Consider the following 11,590-nt stretch of genomic DNA (forward strand, 5'->3'; position numbering starts at 1 on the left):
TACTACCATTAGAGTGCAGCAATTCATTTGCAATTAATAGTCTTTCAGAGATGTCAAGAGCTAATGAGTTAAGTAACTTGCCCAAAGTCATACATGTGTACATGACTTTGTGTGTACATATATATTTTATATATCATTCTTTTCTTTTGAGTTTCTGTCACCCCTTAACATACCACTGATAATACTTTACAAAATCTCACCCTTGAATCACTCCCAGTTTCTCCCTGTCTTCTTCAATCCTAAACATGTACTGCTGAATAAAAGTGGGAAAAAATCATACTTTTCTGATTCAATCCACTACAAACATAAATTATTCAACCACAACTGGGCCCTTATTTCCCTTAAGCAATGTTTCTATAACTCCCTCTCTTATCAACTCACTCTACAAAGCTCTTCCAAACCTTTCTATCACTCTTCAAACATCCAATGACTCCTCTCCACTCCATTCTCTCATCAACAGATCTTGTCTTAGATTTTATAGGAGGGGGGAAATAAAATCTTTATGAAATCTTTTCTCCTTTCTTTATCTCACAAATTCAGTTATCTTCTGCTACTAACTCCTCCTTCACTTTTGCCTGACATTAAGAGATTAATTTCAATAGATTGGAATGGAAAATGTCTAAATATGAGTTGAAGCATAGTATTTTCATATTTTGTTGTTGTTGTCACTGTTTCCTTGTCTTCTTTCTTGTTTTTCCCCCCTTTGGATCTGATTTTTCTTGAAAATTTGACAAATATGGAAATGTTTTCAACAATTGTAATTTAAACAATTTCTCCTATATCAGATTGATTGCTATCTTGGGGAGGGGGGAGGCAAGGGGCAAATGAGAAAAATTTGGAACACAAAAATTCACAAAAATGAATATAGAAAACTATCTTTACACAGCATTCAAAACTTCATTGTTTATTTATTGTATCTGATAGTTCCACATATGGATGGTGTTCATTTATCTTGGCAAAATACATCCAAGGATGTTCACATTGATAATGAGACTGACACACTCATTGCCAGAGCTAGCTCAGTGTTTGGGAAGCTCCAAAGGAAAGTGTTGCAGAGAAAAAGAATTAAACTGACCACCAAACTGAAGATCTGCAGAGCCATTGTGTTGACCTCATTGCTGTATGTCTGTGAAACCTGGACAATATGCCAGCTCTGTACCAGGAAACTGAATCTCCTCTATTTGAATTGTCTAAGGAAGATTCTGAAGATCCCCTGGCAGAATAAGGTACTAGACACTGAGGTCCTTTATTGAATTGAACTGCCAAGCATTCCAACTCTACTGCAGAGAGGACAACTCCATGTAGCTAAACATGTTGTTCATGTGTTAAATGTACACTTGTCAAAAGAATATATTTTATGGAGAATTCACACAGGGCAAGTGTTCACAAGATGGTCAGAAAAGGCAATACAAAGACACTCTCAAGGTCTCTCTTAAAAACTTTAGAATCAATTGTAAGACATGGCAGACACCAACACAGGACCACCCAGTATGGCAGGCCCTTATCAGAGAAGGTGTTGTGCCCCAGGGGCAAAGCAGAATTGAATTAGCCTAAAGGTAACATTAAATATGCAAAAGTAAAAAAGCTACATCAAATGTTCTTTTTTTTTTTTTTTTTTTTTTACTTTAAAATGTGCAGTTTATTTATTTATTTATTATTTAATAGCCTTTTATTTACAGGATTTATACATGGGTAACTTTACAGCATTAACAATTGCCAAACCTCTTGTTCCGATTTTTCACCTCTTACCCCCCACCCCTCCCTAGATGGCAGGATGACCAGTAGATGTTGAATATATTAAAATATAACTTAGATACACAATAAGTATACATGACCAAAACATTATTTTGCTGTACAAAAAGAATCAGACTCTGAATTATTGTACAATTAGCTTGTGAAGGAAATCAAAAATGCATGTGTGCATAAATATAGGGATTAGAATTTAATGTAATGGTTTTAGTCATCTCCAGAGTTATTTTTCTGGGCATAGCTAGTCAGTTCATTACTGCTCCATTAGAAATGATTTGGTTGATCTCGTTGCTGAGGATGGCCTGATCCATCAGAGCTGGTCATCATCTAGTATTGTTGTTGAAGTATATAATGATCTCCTGGTCCTGCTCATTTCACTCAGCATCAGTTCGTTGTAAGTCTCTCAGGCCTTTCTGAAATCATCCTGTTGGTCATTTCTTACAGAACAGTAATATTCCATAATTTTCATATACCACAATTTATTCAGCCATTCTCCAACTGATGGACATCCATTCAGTTTCAGTTTCTAGCCACTACAAAAGGGCTGCCACAAACATTCTACACATACAGGTCTCTTTCCCTTCTTTATAATCTCTTTGGGATTAATCCAGTAGTAACACTGCTGGATCAAAGGGTATACACCTTGATAACTTTTTGAGCATAGTTCAAACTATCTCTCCAAAATGGTTGGACCGTTCACAACTCCACCAACAATGCATCAATGTCCCAGTTTTCCCGCATCCCCTCAACAATCATCATTATTTTTTCCTGTCATCTTAGCCAATCTGACAGGTGTGTAGTAGTATCTTAGAGTTGTCTTAATTTGCATTTCTCTGATTAATAATGACTTGGAGCATCTTTTCATATGACTAGAAATAGTTTCAATTTCTTCATCTGAGAATTGTCTGTTCATATCCTTTGACCATTTTTCAATTGGAGAATGGCTTGATTTTTATAAATTAGAGTTAATTCTCTATATATTTTGGAAATGAGGCCTTTATCAGAACACTGACTGTAAAAATATTTTCCCAGTTTATTGCTTCCCTTCTAATCTTGTCTGCATTAGTTTTGTTTGTACAAAAACTTTTCAGTTTGAGTATAATCGAAATTTTCTATTTTGTGATCAGTAATGATCTCTAGTTCTGCTTTGGTCATAAAGACCTTCCCTTCCACAGGTCTGAGAGGTAAACTATCCTATGTTCCTCTAATTTATTAATAATTTCATTCTTTATGCCTAGGTCATGAACCCATTTTGACCTTATCTTGGTGTACAGCGTTAAGTATGGATCAATGCTAGTTTCTCCATATTAGTTTCCAATTTTCCCAGCAATTTTATCAAACAGTAAGTTCTTATCCCAAAAGCTGGGATCTTTGGGTTTGTCAAAGACTAGGTTGCTATATTTGTTGACTGTTTTGTCCCTTGAACCTAATCTATTCCACTGATCAACTAATCTATTCCTTAGCCAATACCAAATAGTTTTGGTAACTGCTGCTCTATAATATAATTTTAGATCTGGTACAGCTAAGCCACCATCATTTGATTTTTTTTTCATTAATTCCCTTGAAATTCTTGACCTTTTGTTTTTCCATATGAACTTTGTTGTTATTTTTTCTAGGTCATTAAAATAGTTTTTTGGGAGTCTAATTGGTATAGCGCTAAATAAATAGATTAGTTTAGGTAATATTGTCATCTTTATTATATTTGCTCGCCCTATCCAAGAGCTACATCAAATGTTCTTGAGGGCTTTTTGTATCTGACCTGTGGCAGAGCACTCTGAGCTTGTATTTGGCTGATCAGCCACACTTGGACACACTAATTTGACTCTAACAAAGTAATGTCATTTTTGTTGTCTTCAAGAATGAAGGACAACCAAACAAACAGCTAATTAGCATTCTTAGTTTACTTCAAGACACACCTAAGTTTTTCTAACCCTTCTCAATTCTAGTACCTCCCTTCTTTTAATTATTATTCTGAATCTAGGTTGTTTTTTTCTTGTATTTGTTTTTTTGTTGTCCATAAGGGAAGGAACTGCATTTTGCATCTTTTTTTCTATTCCCATTGTTCAGCACAAAGCCTGGCACATAGATAGCATTATTTTTGTTATATTTTTTCTTTCTAAAAATATTTTTGGGAAAATTTTATTGTCCTTTTTCTTCATAGTCCTTTCATTTTATTTGATTCCTTTCTTACTATGTAGAGGTAATAAAAGGAAGCTGAGATTGGCTATAACTACCCACTAAGAATTTCTTATCCACAGTGTGTATTGCATATGTGTGTTCATGCTCATATGTGTGTAATAACACTTTTCCTGAAAGGATATCAAATATGTGTCTTTAATCCAAATTAATTTTTTTCTCTTCTCTTGTTAGAAAAAGAGAGTTCTCAAGAAGTTAGAAATATGAACAAGTATAGAATAGTACATATAAAAAGACTGACTGAATAATTATTATCAAGAGGAAATTCATAAGTTTATTTTTTTTTGACTTGTAGAATCTCATTCATTTGACTAATTTCCATTGGTAAAAGAAAAAAAGCACAAAGAAATGTTAATAGTAAGATTCAATATTTTTATTCTTTTGTACATTTTCTATTTACTGGAATAAAAAACATGCTCAAACAATTTGGACTTTTATTTCTATAATTGTCCCTATTATCTTCTCATCTTCTTTGTTTGCTCAACTTTGGTATATATTTTAATCTTTATTTTAACCATTTGCTGATAGGTCTCCATAGAGATGACTCCAAAATCCATTTTATATAAACCATTTCTTTCTCCTATATTTGAGTATAGCCAAAGACTCATAAACAAAAATTTCATATGATGATAGAATACCAGATTTAAAAGAGATATCAGAATCCATTCAATCCAATACAGGCTCTGATGTCCCGTGAAACAGAATCCACTGGCACCCGAAGTATCCTACTTTGCTGTGGAGAAGCAGACAAAGAAGAAATGTTTCCCTTGTCAAGTTTAAATCTTCATCTTTGAAAGTTCTACTACTGGAGGCCTAATAGAACAAACTTAATTCTTCTTCCACATTACCATCCTTTATATTTTTGAAAGCTGATGTTATGATCTCTCCCTTTAGTGTTTTTTATTCAGTAATTTTTTTCCAATCCCTTCAATTGATTATCAAAAGAGCACATTTCCCATCCACCCAGATCATTATCTACTCCATGCATTCCTATGTGTCTCTGTCCCTTTTATAATGTAGTGTACTCGTGCCTTATCGCAGGTGTCCAGATGACATTTGAATAGAATCAACAGATTTCTTTTTTGTTGTTGTTGACTTGTTTCAATCATGTCTCAATATTTAACCCCAATTAGGGATTTTCTTGGAAAAGATACTGGAGTGCCTTGTCATTTTTTTTTTTCTCTAGTTTAATTTAAAATATGAGGAAGCTGCAGCATACATGATTAAATGACTTGTCCAGGGTCACAGGGCAAGTGTCTGAGTTCTGATTTGAAGCATTAATAAGAATCTTCTTAATTCCAAACCCAGAGCTATATTCACTGAGCCACATAAACAAATGAAATCTATAGGAGGATGAGCATTTTTATCTATATTTCACATTGTTGATTCATATTGAGCTTGTAGTCTTAACTCTCCAGCTATTATTTTTTTCACTTTGGTTATGATCTCATCACGGCTGCACTATCCTATATATTTAAAATTGGTGTATTAAAATCTGGTTGAATGTACTTTTATCTTTATTATGTTTTATTCCCCAAAATATTATGACCTTTTGATCAGAATGCCTCTTATGGCTTCATCTAATTAAACCGAAGTGGAATAAAAAGACAGTATTAAAGACATGTGGCACTAAAAGACTGAAATACAATTATATAACAAAACAAATGATAACATGTAAGTTATCTAATATATTATAATATATCAATCCCTAAGAAAACCACAAAATACCTCACTACATAGAAGATTTATTGGGAAAACATGAAAAATAAATGGATATTTGCTATTTACATTAGTGGAAGTAATATTATCATTGATGAAATTACAAATCTCTTGTGTATCCCAATACCCTGATTCAAATGGAAGAATGATGAGAAAATTCTAGGCATTATAGAAAGGTTAATGTGATGTTTTCTGGTGCCAATCAAATAATATCTTTGATGTCATTACCTATTCCATTTTTATCTAATGGATTCCCTTACTGTTGTTAGTGGAAATGCTAATGCTAATGATACGATCATTATTTCTAGTTTCAATTGTATCTCCAACAATTTACTTCTATAACAATATTTTAGTTCAACAAGTAAATTTATCACAACAAACATTTATTACTGCTTGTTTGAATGTGTTATATTTCAAATATTATAGATAATACAAATCATATGAAGCTGAATCACCTATTTCTATTAGAATCTGTTAGCATCTGAGTATGGAAGATTAGACACATACTTGAATAGAAATAATAAAGATTATGCCCAAAGAGTTATAAAAAATATGTACAACTTTTGACTCAGTAATACCACTTTCAGGTTGTTTCCAGAGGTGATAAAAAAGAGAAATAATCTATAATTTTTCAATTATTTATAGCAGCCCTTTTCTGACAAAGAACTGGAAACTGAGAAGTAAGCCATCAATTGGGGAATGGCTAAACAAGTTGTACATAACTGTAATAGAATACTATTGTGCTATTTGAAAAGGTGAGCAGGCTTATTTAAAAACAATATGGAAAGATTGGTATGAAATGATAAAGAATGATTTGAATAGAACCCCTAGAACATTATATACAATAACAACATTATTATTCCAAGAATAACTATGAATGACTAAATTCTAAGTATTATACAGAGTCAAGCCGACTAAAAAGGAACAATAAAGGAAAAGAAAGAATTGATAAATAGAAGCATTCATAGTATAAGTGTGTGTGTGTATGTGTATGTGTGTATGTGTGTGTGTGTGTGTGTGTGTGTGTGCATGTGTGTGTGTTTGTCTTTGTCTGTGTCTGTGTGTGGGAAATGGAGGTTTATTCTAGTAAGGGATAGAGGAAGAGAAGAAAACATCTCAAACCTTAAAGGTATCAAAAATTAAATTTAAAAAAAGAACTAATGAAGGTTGATCTATCAGAAATGATGGAAGAAATAACAAAGTTTCTATGAGAGCAAGAAGAAAGAAATTATTTTTGACTAGGGAACCAGGGAAAGCTTAATCGATAAAATCAAATTTAAACTGAACCCTATAGCATAGATAGTATGTTAGCAAATGAAGATGAGGGAGAATGGCATATTAAATACAAGAAACAAATAATTAGCAAAGGAGAAGAGGTTGAAATGAATAAGGAATTTTCCAGAAATGAATAAGGAATTTTCTGAAAATCATAAGTCGTGATATTTGGTTGAGTATAACTAGCTTTGAAGTGGAATAAAGAGACCTAAGTCTGGAAAGAAGTATTAAAAATAAAATATGGAAAGATGGGAATGTAAAGCTAGAGTGTGGATGCTATTTTGTAAGCAATAGGAAACAAATACAAGTTTTTAATGAAGGCGTGATATAAATGAATTATGCTCTTGGAACCAAAATGAAAGAAGGGTGAGAGAATGAAGCTTTTAGAATCACAAAAATCTTTGCATGGCTACAAAAATAAACCAAATAATAGATACCTAAAATTAACAATAGAATAGAAAAGAGTTGATGCATCTTTAATTTTTATCAATTGGATGACAGAATTTGATATCTGTGTAAAAAGATAAAGAAAAGGAAGTACTGAAGATAACAATTTTAAAACCTTATAAATTGAGAAAATTATGGAGCTATGGACAGAAATAAGGAACATAGGAAATGCTAATTATGTTGGTTGGATAGATTATGAATCTGGTTTTGAACATGTTGAAAATGTGGTAGAATGGAGGTGGGAAAAACAATTTAGACAAAAATACAGAATTGAACCATCTGCATTTATCTTTGCTTAGCAGCTTTTTTGCTTTTATTTTTAAACAAATAATTTTTGAATGAAGATTTATTTTTCTTATGGGATTCCAAACATTTTGAACAATTCATGGAAAAAAACTTAGATTTTAAAAATATAATAAGCATCTCCAAATTAATATGTTTGTTTCTTACAGTCATTTTGATATCTCAAAACAACTGTATTGTTTTATGTTTGGTCTTTGATAGTTGAAGATGGGTCTTTTTTGATAATTCCTAAATGTTACATTTAGAACCAGTTTTAATTTCATTATTTGAGACTTTTTCTCATCTCAAATATTAGAGATTTTAGTCTAGTGAAATTTTGATGATGGTAATATACAATTAAGAATTTTTAAATTCTAAGCAAAAACTTTTAGGATTAAATTATTTCACTATTCTTTTATATTATTCAAATGCTCATATCCAAACTTGAGAGGATTTGAATAATGTCACTATTTTCATAGCATAACTTTACAGCAGGGAGATAATTATGTTTTGAAGTATGTAAGTTGAACTATCAAATTATGCAGGTAAATATAACACTCAGGCAGTATTACTTTGATGGATTGTAGCCTCTTTTGAGGATTTTTTTTTAGAATTCATAAGGAAATTTCAGAAAGAAATTCATGAGGGTATTGGAATCAAGCTATTGAATTTTCAGTTTTTTAAGTTAGGCCAATATGTCTTTAAAACTTAGTATATGATTGGGTTATTATTGTTAAGTGCTACAACAATTCTTTTACAATGCTATGGATAGACATTTAAGTCTTTGAAATGTCTCATCTTCTAAAGTCTCACTCTGAATGATATATTGCATTGCAAAAATGACAGTTTTCCCTGTAACCAGTTTAAATGAATGATCATTTTTTATTTCTTTTCTTAAGAGAGACTGCATTAGAAATGTTCGTGATAGGGTATCTGTCACCACGAACTCACTGTCTGGGCTTTGTTCCAATTTCAAATCATATTTTTATAAATGTAATAAGCTCCTTTGTAGACTTGGAGAGTTTTTATTTAACTCTGAACTTGTCATCTTGTTTTAGGGAATTATTTCCTTTTATATTGATTTCATATAACAAACTTAAAATGTCACCTTTAGAACTTAAAGAATGGAGAGAAAGTTCTAGGCTCCAAATATGAAATTTCAAATTGCTCCCCATAAACAATAAATAAAGCAATGGAAAATATTTAGATAATCAAGAACATTAGCAAACAAAATTTCCACTTCAATTATTGCTGTATCAAAGACATATGAGAGTGAAATCACTACCACCATCCCTTTAAATACCATCTCCCCTCAGACCTGAAGGGAAACGGCCCAAGACTCCTTATTCCCATATTTTCATTTTTTTTCTTTTTTATTAAAGCTTTTTTATTTTCAAAATATATGAATAGATAATTTTCAGTTTTCACCCCTACAAAATCTTATGTTCCAAATTTTCCCTTCTTTCCCTCCATTCCATCCATTAGATGACAAGCAATGCAATATATGTTAAACATGTGCAAATCTGCTACACATATATTTCCACAATTAGCATGCTGCACAAGAAAATCAGATCAAAAAGGAAAAGATTGAGAAAGAATCAAAAAACAAGCAATCAACAAAAAAAGTGAAAATACTATGCTGTGATCAACATATAGTCCCCACAATCCTCTCTCTAGGTGCAGATGGCTCTCTCCATCACTAGTCTATTGAAACTGGTCTGAATAACCTGGCTGTTGAAAAGATCCATGTCCATCAAAATTGATCATGATATAATTTTGTTGTTGCTGTGTACAATATTTTCTTGGTTCCATTCAATTCCCTTAGCATAAGTTCATGTAAGTCACTATAAGCCTTTCTGAAATCATCCTGCTAATTGTTTCTTATGAAACAATAATATTCCATAGCATTCATATACCACAACTTATTCATCCATTCTCCAAATGAGGAACATCCCCTCAATTTCCAGTTGCTTGCCACTACAAAATGGGAAAGAAGGGAAAATTTTCCCTTCTGATAAATTATTATAATCCCTTTGCTAATATTTTATTTAAATTTTGGCATCAACATTCATCAGGGAGATTTTTCTGTAATTTTCTTTCTCTGTTTTAGCTCTTGCAGGTTTAAGTATCTGTGCCATACATGTGTCGTAGAAGGAATTTGGCAGTACACCCTCTTTACCTATTTTTCCAAATAGTTTACATATTATTGGAATTAATTGTTCTTTAAATGTCTGGTGCAATTTACTTGTGAATCCATCTGGCCCTGGAGATTTTTCTTAGGGAATTCATTAATAACTTGTTCAACTTATTTTTCTAAAATGGAAATATATAAGGAAATTATTTCATTTTCCATTAATGTGGGCAATTTATATTTTTGCAAATATTCATCCATTTCAGTTAGATTATCAGAATTGTCAGACTTGCTGCCATATAATTGGGCAAAATAGCTCCTAATTATTGCTTTAATTTATTTTCCATTGGTGGTGAGTCCACCCTTTTTTTTTTTTTTGGTGATTTGGTTTTTTTCTTTCCTTTTTCTTATCAAATTAACCAAAGGTTTATCCATTTTGTTGGTTTTTTTTTAATTAAACCAACTCTTAGCTTTATTTATTAATTCAATAGTTTTCTGGGTTTCAATTTTATTAATTTCTCCTTTGAGTTTCAGAATTTCTAATTTAGTATTTAATTGGGGGGTTTTAATTTGTTCTTTTGCTAGCTTTTTTAGTTGCGTGCCCAATCCATTGATCTCCTCATTCTCTATTTTATTTCTATAACTATTTAAAGTTATAAAATTACCCCTAAGAACTGTTTTGGCTGCAAACAGGAGGTTTTGGTACATAGTCTCATTATTGTCATTCTTTTGAATGAAATTTTGGATTGTTTCCATGATTTGATATTTGACCCATTCATTCTTTATTAAATATTATTTTTATTGCACTGAGGTGTGAAAAGAAAGCATTTATTATTTCTGCCTTTTTACATTTCATTGTGAGGTTTTTATGCCCTAATACATTGTCAGATTTTTGTGAAGTGACCATATACCACTGGGGGAAAAGGTGTATTCCTTTCTGTCCCTATTCAAATTTCTCCAGAGGTCTATCATATAAAGGTTTTCTTTCTTGATTATTTTGTAGTTTATTTTGTGGTTAGATTGATTCTGAGAGGGGAAGGTTGAGGTCCCCAACTAATATAGTCTTGCTATCTATTTTTTCCTGTAATTGACTTAAAAATCTTGTCTAGGAATTTACCTGCTCTACTACTTTGTGCATACACATTTAGTATCACTATTACTTCATTGTTTATGGTATCCTTTATCAAGATGTACTTTCCATCCTTATCTCTTTTAATAAGATCTATTTTTACTTTTGCTTTATCTGAGATCAGAATTGCTATCCCTGCTTTTTTTTTTTTTACTTCAGCTGAAACATAATAAATTCTGTTCCAGCATTTTTGCTTTACTCTGTATGTGTCTCTCTGTGTCACATGTGTTTCTTGTAAATATATTTAATTGTAGGATTCTTTTTTTTTTTGATGCACTCTGCTGTTTGCTTCCATTTTATGGGACAATTCATTCAATTCACATTCTCTATTTTATTATTTATAATTACCATTTCTGTATTTCCCTCCAACCTATTTTCTCCCCTCTTTATACCTTTTTTCTCTCTTTCCACCTTGTTCATACTCCTGTTTTTTTTTTTGTTTTTTTTTTTACCCACTACCCACTACTATAATCCCTCCCCCCTTCTCTTAGTAGTTTTTTTTTTCACTCCACCCACTACCTTTCTTCTATCACTTCTTCTCCTAGGAGAAGTGATAGTGGGTAAGAGGTAAAAGAAGTCTTACCTTTTACACCAGTATTTCTGCCCTTCCTTCTATCCTGCCTCTTCCTTTTCTTTTCCTCTTTCTTCTCCTACTTTTTTAT

Source organism: Sarcophilus harrisii, chromosome 3 (assembly GCF_902635505.1).
Source record: "Sarcophilus harrisii chromosome 3, mSarHar1.11, whole genome shotgun sequence".
Classification (NCBI taxonomy): Eukaryota; Metazoa; Chordata; class Mammalia; order Dasyuromorphia; family Dasyuridae; genus Sarcophilus; species Sarcophilus harrisii.